The sequence below is a fragment of the Ranitomeya imitator genome, chromosome 1 (assembly GCF_032444005.1).
Source record: "Ranitomeya imitator isolate aRanImi1 chromosome 1, aRanImi1.pri, whole genome shotgun sequence".
In the NCBI taxonomy this organism is placed as follows: Eukaryota; Metazoa; Chordata; class Amphibia; order Anura; family Dendrobatidae; genus Ranitomeya; species Ranitomeya imitator.
The window spans coordinates 852,139,596-852,151,907 of NC_091282.1; positions in this window are offsets into that span (position 1 = coordinate 852,139,596).

Below are 12,312 nucleotides of genomic sequence, written 5' to 3' on the forward strand. Positions count from 1 at the left end.
ACACCAAACAAGCCCCTATTCAGGTGTGCCACTCTCATCGGACACTGGAAATATATAGTGACACATCTCCAACACCCCCTCAAATAAATCCAGTGAAATCTGCTCTCCACACGTTTGGCATTACTGTAGCGGGGAGAGCATTATTAACAATTTATGTTGTGCGTGTCTCCAGAAGCACAAGTTGGGCACGATTTACGTGGGTTCTACAATATATGGGGGCAATACACTGTATAGGGTCACAATGTATGTCATTGGTCACTAAACTGGCAGATTTGCAATTCTCCGGAATAAAGTATGGCGTGGATGTTACAAAATAGTCACTGCAGCTGTACTGTAGAATAATTCATTGAGCGCTGCAATTTCTACAATGGGGTCAGTTTATTTTTTTTCTGCTGTTCTGGCACCTTTGGGGCTCTGAAAATATCACTCACAAACTATTCTAGCAAAATCTGTGCTCCAAAGGCCAAATAGTGCCCCTTCCTTCTCAGCCCTGACGTGTGGCCTAACAGTAGTTTATGGCAAAATATGGGGCATCACCGTGTTCGGGAGAAATTGCTTAGTAAATTGTGGGGTACACTTTCACCTATTAACCCTTGTGTAACTTACAAATTTGCAGCAAATGTAAAAATTACATTATTATCGCAAAAAAATTGTATATCCACTTTCTAATGTTAAAAAAAATTCTGTGATGCACCTGTGGATTCAAAATACTCACTACACCCCCATATGAAATCCTTAAGCAGTGAAGTTTCAAATATTTGGTCATCTGGAGAGGGATCTCTGCTGTTCAGGAACCTCAGAGGCTCGGCTAATGGAGCCCACTATCTATTCATACGGAATCTGCATTCTAAAAGCCAAGTAATGCTCTTTACCATCCGATCCATGCCGTATGAAATGATATGTGGAAATAACTTTGGTGCCAAAACAGTAGTTTAGTAGAAAAACTAAACAATTTTCGTTTTCACATCTACATGTTATAATGTTTTGTGAATCACCTGTAGGTTAAAAATACTGAATGCACTCCTAGATGAATTCCATGAGGGGTCTAGTTTCCAAAATGAGTTCACTTGTGGGGGGCTTTCTGCTGTTTTGGCACATCAGGGCCTCTGCTAATGGAGCCCACAATCTAGTCAAACAGAATCTACGTTCTAAGGGTACCGTCACACAGTGGCATTTTGATCGCTACGACGGCACGATCCGTGACGCTCCAGCATTGTAACAATATCTCTCCAGCGTCGTAGACTGCTGTCACACTTTGCAATGTACGACGCTGGAGCGATAATTTCATGACGTATGTGCGATGTAGAAGCCGTTGGTTACTATGCGCACATCGTATACAATATCGTGCACACCTTTGTTACACCATGCGATCATGCCGCCACAGCGGGACACTAGACGACGAAAGAAAGTTTCAAACGATCTGCTACGACGTACGATTCTCAGCGGGGTCCCTGATCGCAGGAGCGTGTCAGACACTGCGAGATCGTAACTATATCGCTGGAACGTCACGAATCGTGCCGTCGTAGCGATCAAAATGCCACTGTGTGACGGTACCCTAAAAGTCAAGTAGCACTCCTTCCTATCTGATCCCTGCTGTGAGCTCAAACAGTACTGTACAACCACATATAGGGTAATAATAATAATTTTATTTCTATAGCGTCAACATATTCCGCAGCACTTTACATTTTAGAGGGGACTTGTGCATACAATAGACATTACAGCATAACAATAATCACATAGATCAAAACAGATACCAAGGGGAATGAGGGCCCTGCTCGCAAGCTTACAATCTATGAGGAAAAGGGAGACATGAAAGGTGGATGGTAACAACTGCTTTCGTTGTTCAGACCAGCCAGAGTGTAAGGATCGGGTGTTCATGTAATGCTGCATGAACCAGTTATCAGCCTAAGTCTGTAACAGTACAGACACAGAGGGCTATTAAATGCATGAAGCATGTGAGGGACCTGGTTATAGTAAATATTTTGAATGGGCAACACAGGGATAGTTAGGTTAATGCATTGAGACAGTAGGCCAGTCTGAACAAATGTGTTTTTAGGGCACGCTTAAAACTGTGTGGATTGGGGATTATTCGTATTAACCTGGGTAGTGCATTCCAAAGATTTGGTGCAGGACGTGAAAAGTCTTGGAGACAGGAGTGGGAGGTTCTGATTATAAAGGATGCTAGCCTCATGTCATTAGCAGAAAGGATGGCATGAGTAGGGTGGTAGATTGAGACGAGGGAGGAGCTGTAGGGTGGTGCTAAGCCCTGGAGTACTTTGTGGGTGAGGCTAAGTTTGTACTGGATTCTGGAGTGAATGGGTAACCAGTGTAAAGACTGGCACAAGGTAGAGGCATCAGTGTAACGATTGGCGAGGAATATGATCCTGGCTGCAGCATTGAAGACATTTACATTCAGTAAAAATAACTTAACAAGTGATGGGGTCCATTTTCTCCTATTACCTGTAACAACCCCGCTGGCATCACTGCATGGCCTCCCATCCCCCACCTGCATTACACTCAAACTCACTTACTTCTCTGGGCCTTGTGGTGACTTCTCTCTGCTGCCAGCTCCATGCTGTGTGCCTCATGTCTGCTGTCCGCTCTGTGCATGCTCTGTCTGTGTGCATAGGGGGGCGGCGCCAGCAACTCCTGTTTCTTATAGAGACTGTGTGCACCTTGCTAAGGTGTCCCTGGCCAATCGCCATGAGGCTTCCTGTATTTAAGACATCCCCACCCATTGGTGGGGGCCTGTGCAACTTACTCCCTCAGTCAGTTCTTAGCTGCTGAGGTGCCAGGCCCTGTCTCGGTTACTCTCATGTCTGCCACCCAGGGGGGCGTTGTACCCTGGTCTGTGTCCTGTGTAGCCACCCAGTGGGGCTTAGTACCCTGGCCTATGTTTTTGTGTAGCCACCCGGCGGGGCTTCGTACCCTGGCCTATGTCTGCCACCCAGAGGGGCATCGTACACTGGCTTGTGTCCATGTCTCTGTGCCTTGTCTCGTTCCTGACTCTTTCTTAGTCTAGTCCTATTCCGGTGTCCGTTTATATCCCTGTCTTGGTTTGCCTTTTCTGCTGTGCATTCTCTGTGTCTTGCTTTGCTCCGCTATCGGCTCCACTCTCTGCGACCTTGCTTTGCTCCTTGCTCTGCATTCTGTTACCTTGCTCTGCACTCTGTGGCTTTGCTCTCAGCTCTGCACTCTGTGGCTTTGCTCTCAGCTCTGCACTCTGTGGCTTTGCTCTCAGCTCTGCACTCTGTGGCTTTGCTCTCAGCTCTGCACTCTGTGGCTTTGCTCTCAGCTCTGCACTCTGTGGCTTTGCTCTCAGCTCTGCACTCTGAGGCTTTGCTCTCAGCTCTGCACTCTGAGGCTTTGCTCTCAGCTCTGCACTCTGAGGCTTTGCTCTCAGCTCTGCACTCTGAGGATTTGCTCTCAGCTCTGCACTCTGAGGCTTTGCTCTCAGCTCTGCACTCTGTGCCTTGCTCTACACTCAGCTCTGCACTCTGTGGCTTAGCTCTAGCTCTGCTCTCAGTAACTTTGCTCTGCACTCTGTGGTTTTTCTCTGCACTCTGTGGCTTCGCCTTGCGGCTCCGCTCCTTGCGGTTCTACCTGGCTCCACATTTTGCGGTTCTACTTCTCCTGCTCTTGGCTCCGCCTCCTGCGTTTCTGCACTTGGCTCCGCCTCCAGCACTTGGCTCAGCGCCGCCTCCAGCTCTTGGCTCTGCCTCCTGCGTTTCTGCACTTTGCTCTGCCTCCAGCTCTTGGCTCCGCCCCCTGCGTGTCTGCACTTGGCTCCACCTCCTGCTTTTGGCTCCGGCATCTGTTATTGGCTCTAGCTCCTGTGCTTTCGCTCTGCATCCGCTCTTGCGGTCTTCCTCTACCTTTTCTTAAGTCCTCCTGTCTGAACAGGTTCTTACCTGTTTTACATATCTGTCTGCAGACCGGTCCCGGTATTAGTAATTAGACGGTTTTATACTATTATTATTTATTTATATAGCACCATTAATTCCATGATGCTGTACATGAGAAGGGATTACATGAAAATACAAATACCCCTTACAGTAAACAAACGAACAATGACCGACTGCTACAGAGGGAAGAGGACCCTGCCCTTGCGGGCTTACATTCTATGGGATTATGGGGAAGCAGACAGTAGGTTGAGGGTTGCAGTAGCTCCGATGGTATTGAGGTGGTCGTGTGGTCATTACAGGTTGCAAGCTTCTTTGAAGAGGTGGGTTTTCAGGTTCCGTTTGAAGGATCCAAATGTGGTGGATAACTGGACATGTTGGGGCACAGAATTCCAGAGGATGGGGGATATTCGGGAGAAGTCTTGGAGGTGATTGGGTGAGGAGCGAATAAGCGTGGAGGAGAGAAGAAGGTCTTGGTAGGACTGGAGATTACGTGGGGGAAGATATCAGGAGATTAGTTCAGAAATATACGGAGGAGAAAGGTTATGGATGGCTTTGTAGGTCAGTGTTAGTAGTTTAAACTGGATACGCTGGGAAATTGGGAGCCAGTGAAGGGATTTGCAAAGAGGGGAAGCTGGAGTGTAGCAAGGAGAGAGATTAATTAGTCGGGCAGCAGAGTTAAGGATGAACTGGAGGGGTGCGAGAGTGTTAGAAGGTAGGCCACAGAGGAGGATGTTGCAGTAGTCAAGGCGGGAGATGATTAGGGCATGCACTAGCATTTTGGTAGAGTGAAGATGTTAGGGTTGGTGGAACGCACCGAATATATTTATTAGATGGGATTGGTGCGTTCGCAACCCGGGATCCACTGTGCAGGAAAGAACCTGCTGCTAAGTAAATGGTGGCACTATATGGCGGTATGAACCAGCTCTATTAGCTTCACAGAGCAGCCGAGAAAGCAAGGCTCTGTGCGCTGTTAGGCTTTCACAGAGGCACAGGCTAACTACCCAAATGAGAGCAGTCAGTGGTCATGCATGCACACAAAACTCTTCGCTGGAGGTGCCAGCATTCTAGGGGCTTATTTCAGCCGGGTCCCTGAACACACATAAACACAATCTCCTCTCCGGAGGTGCCAGCATTCTAGGAGCTTATTTCAGCCGGGTCCCTGAACACATACAAACACATGACCACACTGGCGCAAAAGCACATAAGTTAAGAAGATACTAGCGCATGGCGGTGCGGCCATGCGAGCCTTAAATAGTTGCAGCATGTGCAGGACCTTCAAAGAAGGACCAATGGAGTTGCTGCAGTACCTGAGCATGTGACCCTAGATCTCCAATGAGAGATCATGCCCTGCGCATGCTCAGTGTGTGCAAAGCAGGACTTAGTCCCAGAAAAGCCTGCTCACCGCAGATCAGTGCAGGGTACAATAGCAGAGCCTGGAGAGGCAGCAGTAACCCTCTGCACAGTATCAGTTTCAGTGAGACGCTGGGTCCGACGTCTCCGCTGAGCAGGTTCCATTGCAGCCGATGCAGAATGGGAGGCCGCAGCAGACACGGATCGAGATTCCCCCTGTGCAGCAGAGGAAACTCGACTCCTAAAAGAAGGTTGAGGAAGGGACGGATTCTGGAAATATTTTTGAGCTGTAGGCGACAGAAGGTGGCGAGAGTTTGGATGTGCAGTTTGAAGGACAGGGCCTAGTCAAGGGTTACTCCGAGGCAGCGGATTTTGGTGACAGGGGAAAGTGTGATTTAATTTATTTTGATAGCTAGATCAGGTACGGAAGATATGCGAGATGGAGGAAAGATAATTAGTTCAGATTTGTCCATATTGAGCTTGAGGAAGCGAGAGGAGAAGGAGGATATAGCTGATAGACTCTGGGATTCTGGAGAGCAGAGAGGTGATATCTGGGCCAGAGAGGTAGATCTGAGTGTCATCAGCATATAGACGTAACTGGAAGCCATAGGACCTTATGAGTTGTCCCAGGCCGAGTGTATAGATTGAGAAGAGTAAGGGCCCTAGGATAGAGGGACACCAACAGAGAGGGGGCGAGATGTCGAGGTAGTATGGGAGTAGGAAATGCTAAATGTGCGGTTGGTAAGGTATGAGGAGATCCAAGATTATACTTTGAGTCGGTGCAATTACAGTGATACAAGATTTAAATAGTTTTTTTTATGTTTGGCTGCTGTCACACACTAAAAGATGCTTTAAAAAAAATTATAATTTTTGCATCATTATATTTTTATAGTTATAATTTATCCATATTATATCTGTTGATAGAGTTGTATGGTGGCTTGCGAGACAAGATGACATTTTCAGTTATACCATTTTTATCTACATTTGTCTTTTTGATCACGTTTTATTCTACTTTTTGTTCGCCATCTGTATGATTATAAAGCATCATTTGTTGCCTCGTTTTTTATTTCACTAAAGGGGTTAACTAGTGGGACAAATTTATATGTCGGGCAATACCATATATGTGTACTTTTTTTGTTTTTTTTATAATAATATTTATGGGTAGAATATATATATAAATATATATATATATATACAGTGGGGCAAAAAAGTATTTAGTCAGTCAGCAATAGTGCAAGTTCCACCACTTAAAAAGATGAGAGGCGTCTGTAAATTACATCATAGGTAGACCTCAACTATGGGAGACAAACTGAGAAAAAAAAATCCAGAAAATCACATTGTCTGTTTTTTTAACATTTTATTTGCATATTATGGTGGAAAATAAGTATTTGGTCAGAAACAAACAATCAAGATTTCTGGCTCTCACAGACCTGTAACTTCTTCTTTAAGAGTCTCCTCTTTCCTCCACTCATTACCTGTAGTAATGACACCTGTTTAAACTTGTTATCAGTATAAAAAGACACCTGTGCACACCCTCAAACAGTCTGACTCCAAACTCCACTATGGTGAAGACCAAAGAGCTGTCAAAGGACACCAGAAACAAAATTGTAGCCTTGCACCAGGCTGGGAAGACTGAATCTGCAATAGCCAACCAGCTTGGAGTGAAGAAATCAACAGTGGGAGCAATAATTAGAAAATGGAAGACATACAAGACCACTGATAATCTCCCTCGATCTGGGGCTCCACGCAAAATCCCACCCCGTGGGGTCAGAATGATCACAAGAACGGTGAGCAAAAATCCCAGAACCACGCAGGGGGACCTAGTGAATGAACTGCAGAGAGCTGGGACCAATGTAACAAGGCCTACCATAAGTAACACACTACGCCACCATGGACTCAGATCCTGCAGTGCCAGACGTGTCCCACTGCTTAAGCCAGTACATGTCCGGGCCCGTCTGAAGTTTGCTAGAGAGCATTTGGATGATCCAGAGGAGTTTTGGGAGAATGTCCTATGGTCTGATGAAACCAAACTGGAAATGTTTGGTAGAAACACAACTTGTCGTGTTTGGAGGAAAAAGAATACTGAGTTGCATCCCTCAAACACCATACCTACTGTAAAGCATGGTGGTGGAAACATCATGCTTTGGGGCTGTTTCTCTGCAAAGGGGCCTGGACGACTGATCCGGGTACATAAAAGAATGAATGGGGCCATGTATCGTGAGATTTTGAGTGCAAACCTCCTTCCATCAGCAAGGGCATTGAAGATGAAATGTGGTTGGGTCTTTCAACATGACAATGATCCAAAGCACACCGCGAGGGCAACGAAGGAGTGGCTTCGTAAGAAGCATTTCAAGGTCCTGGAGTGGCCTAGCCAGTCTCCAGATCTCAACCCTATAGAAAACCTTTGGAGGGAGTTGAAAGTCCGTGTTGCCAAGCGAAAAGAAAAAAAACATCATTGCTCTAGAGGAGATCTGCATGGAGGAATGGGCCAACATACCAACAACAGTGTGTGGCAACCTTGTGAAGACTTACAGAAAATGTTTGACCTCTGTCATTGCCAACAAAGGATATATTACAAAGTATTGAGATGAAATTTTGTTTCTGACCAAATACTTATTTTCCACCATAATATGCAAATAAAATGTTAAAAAAACAGACAATGTGATTTTCTGGATTTTTTTTTCTCAGTTTGTCTCCCATAGTTGAGGTCTACCTATGATGTAAATTACAGACGCCTCTCATCTTTTTAAGTGGTGGAACTTGCACTATTGCTGATTGACTAAATACTTTTTTGCCCCACTGTATATATATATATATATATAATTATTATTATTATTATTTTGTGCTTTTTAAAATAATATTTTTACAACTTTTTTCCCTTTTTTTTTTATTTACTTAGTCCCACTATGGGACTTTTACTTTCTGCAGTCTGATCGCAGTTATAAAGTATAGCAGTGCTGCAGACACAAGTTATATCATGCACTGCACATGATCTAACTAACTTGATAGTGCCTGGTGACCCGGATGTCATTATGATGACATCAGGTCACCATGGCAACGATCGGGCCCCAGCAATGACATAGCGGCCTCTGTGAGTGCAAAACCGCCAGGACGTATCCATATGTCCAAAGTTGTTAAGTACCGGGTAATCTGGACATATGGATACGTCTGAGATCGTAAAGAGGTTAAAGGGAACCTGTTACCATAAAAAACGCTATTAACCTGCAGATGCGGTGTTAACCTGCAGGTTAATAGCTTTATTAACAACTAGCGCCCACACTTAGCCGAAGGTGCTGGTTCAGTTGCCGCTGTGACTGACAACCGGCCCCAATGCAGAGCGAGTGTCAGTCAGGGCAGGGGTCGCTGTTACAGCCAATGCTCTCTCAGAGTGGTGACAGAACCAGCGCCAGAGCCACCCCCGTGGTTGAAACCAGAAAGCTGCCAGGGGAATAATGTTAATTTTCTCCCTGAAGAGTTCGGCTAAGTGTGGCACCGAAAAGGTAAATAACGCTATTACCCTGCAGACCAACACCATATCTGAAGGTTAATAGCGTTTTTTTCAGCTGACAGGTTCCCTTTAAGATTAAAATTGGCTCAGTCACTAAGGGGTACACAGCGTAAATGCTTCATGAAAACGAAGCCATAGAAGCTCTTTATTATGCATATTAAGGCCAGGTTCACACGAGCGTATGAATATTGTCCGTATTACATCCAGAAAATAAACCACGATTTTTCATCTGTATAGTCGTCTATTTTCTACTTGAACAATTTAATATATAATAAAGATCAAATACCAGTTTGTAGATGACTAGAATTGATAGATACAGCTCACCTCTGTTTCATGTGCAAATGTTGATCCAGTCTGCAGGTGATGAGTGCCTGTGCACAGACAAAGCTGGTGAGCTCCAGAAATACTTGATAAAGTCCAATGATAGCTTGAACTTCAGCACATGGTGGTTTAAAATCCAATAATCTTTATTGTAAATCCATTAAAAATTAGATAGTACAAAAAAATTTCTGATACGTTTCAAGTCGATCCAACTCTTAATCGTATAAATACAGTTTCCTATCCTTAGAATTCTAATGGATCCATGAAAAACACAGTAGTATGGATGGTCTCAGTCTTATAGACAGTCTTAAAATACATCAAATGTATCAAAGTGGCTCATGCTATTCGATAACTTTAGCGCATCTTTAAATTGTATAGCTAAGGCCCCAATTTGTTTTGTACCCCAGGATGTGCTAGAGTAAGACGCCTCAAATTCACTTTTGAGGTGTGCGCCTTCTAATGAATTTCCTGCATCTTTCAGCTGGCGTGTTGCTGAAACGGGAGACATTCCTATCACAATTTACTTGTGTGGTGTATGATGTATTCGCCCACTCTCAGCCTGCTTTTCAAAAAGTTGGTGGAGTTGGCATGGACTGGTTTAAAAACTAAGACTAGAGCAAAAAAGGGACAAAAAAAAAAAGAGTTTTTTTAGCGCAGATTGAACAATAATTTAGTTACATGGATCTTAGTAAATCAACCATTGTCTAACTGCAAAGCACTTTAAACTGTTGCACTTAAAATCTGTTGCACACGCGAACCCACACGCGTGCTATCCCAGCCACACTAAATACATATGAAATGAAGTGACTGCTAGCATCAGAAAGCAAATGGTCCCAATCAGCAATCAACCAATTAGCATAAGGCCAGAGCAGGCATTACTATGCAGGGTAAACAACCAATGCTGAAAAAAGCCATAAAACAGTGGGAAGGAGGAAGAAAGGAAAAAAATATAGTTCTTACCGATAACGGTATTTCTCTGAGCCCATGACGGCACCACGGAGAGAGGGGATCCGCCCACCAAGGACAGGAAACCTACGGATAAAAAGGCGGTACCACTCTCCTGCATCAGTTGTTTTACATAGAGAACGATGGGAGACTACTAAAACATTTGTAAATTTTAACTGTTTATCATAACGAGATACCGCGTGTTTAAAGACTATAAATAGACTATGGCACTAATTTGATGTGCGCACCCATAAGTGAAGGGAGGGAATGTACGGGTGCCGTCATGGGCTCAGAGAAATACCGTTATCGGTAAGAACTATATTTTTCTCTGATCGCCCATGACGGCACCACGGAGAGAATTGCATAGATAGTACATTCAGGGAGGGACCACCGCCTCCAGAACCCTTTTACCGAAAGTAAGGTCTGAAGAGGAGATTAGGTCCAATCTATAGTGCCTATAGAATGTGGATGGTGAAGACCAGGTAGCAGCTCTACATATCTGGTCTATGCGAACTCCTTGTCACCTCCTCCACGCACCCTTGAGGCCCACTAGCCCCCAGCGGTGGTGCCTCGGGTCACCACCCCAGCCGAGGCAGAGGGACCCCAGCTGCCTGAATCGGACTGGTTGGCCCCGGAATTCCAACGCTGACTGGTAAGTCCGTAGGTCTCCCATCAAGGACAGGAAACCAACTGATGCAGGAAAGTGGTACCGCCTTTTTATCCGTAGGTTTCCTGTCCTTGGTGGGCGGATCCCCTCTCTCCGTGGTGCCGTCATGGGCGATCAGAGAAAAATAGCTTTGAACACTTTAAATCAGAAACCAAAAACAGAGGGAAAAAATAAAAACACAGGAGTGATGGATTAAAATACCCTGAGCAAAGCTTGCTAGATATGAATCTGTTCACACTTGCAGTCAGCACACAAATGGATGGATGGATAAAATACCTGTGTGAAGAAGGTATTCCCAATTTTTCAGACTGACTGACCTTCATTTCTTAAAGTAATGATGGCCACTCATTTTTCTTTACTTAGCTGCTTTTTTCTTGCCATAATACAAATTCTAACAGTCTATTCAGTAGGACTATCAGATGTGTATCCACCAGACTTCTGCGCAACACAACTGATGGTCCCAACCCCATTTATAAGGCAAGAAATCTCACTTATTAAACCTGACAGGGCACACCTGTGAAGTGAAAACCATTCCCGGTGACTACCTCTTAATGCTCATCAGTAGGGTTGAGCGAAACGGGTCGTTCATTTTCAAAAGTCGCCGACTTTTGGCAAAGTCGGGTTTCATGAAACCCGATCCGACCCCTGTGCGGGGTCGGCCATGCGGTACGCGACTTTCGCGCCAAAGTCGCGTTTCAATGACGCGAAAAGCGCCATTTCTCAGCCAATGAAGGTAAACGCAGAGTGTGGGCAGCGTGATGACATAGGTCTTGGTCCCCACCATCTTAGAGAAGGGCATTGCAGTGATTGGCTTGCTGTCTGCGGCGTCACAGGGGCTATAAAGGGGCGTTCCCGCCGACCGCCATGTTACTGCTGCTGATCTGAGCTTAGGGAGAGGTTGCTGCCGATTCGTCAGAAGCAGGGATAGCGTTAGGCAGGGTCCATTAACCACCAAACCGCTTGTGCTGTAGCGATTTCCACTGCCCAACACCACCTTCGGTGTGCAGGGACAGTGGAAGCTACATTTTTTTTTTTTCCCTCAGCGCTGTAGCTCATTGGGCTGCCCTAGAAGGCTCCCTGATAGCTGCATTGCTGTGTGTACGCCGCTGTGCAAACCAACTGCTTTTTTCAAAGCACAAATCCTCTTGTTCCTTCCTTTCTGCACAGCTATCTTTTTTGTTTGTCCACACTTTTTATTTAATTTGTGCATCAGTCCACTCCTTATTGCTGCCTGCCATACCTGGCTGAGATTACTGCAGGGAGATAGTAATTGTTGGACACTCCCTGTTTTTTTTTTTTTGTTTTTTTTTTGTGGGAGATTAAGATTGGCATTTCTGCTAGAGTGCCATCCCTGTGTGTGCCATCTCTCACTCAGTGGGCCATAGAAAGCCTATTTATTTTTTTGCTTGATTTGGGTTATAAAATCTACCTGAAAAAATCACTACATCAATCAGTGGGAGAAAAATATTGGCCTCAGGGCTTGTGTGCCACTCTTGACTCCTGTGTGTGCCATCTCTCAGTCAGTGGGCCATAGAAAGCCTATTTATTTTTTTGCTTGATTTGGGTTCTAAAATCTACCTGAAAAAATCACTACATCAATCAGTGGGAGAAAAATA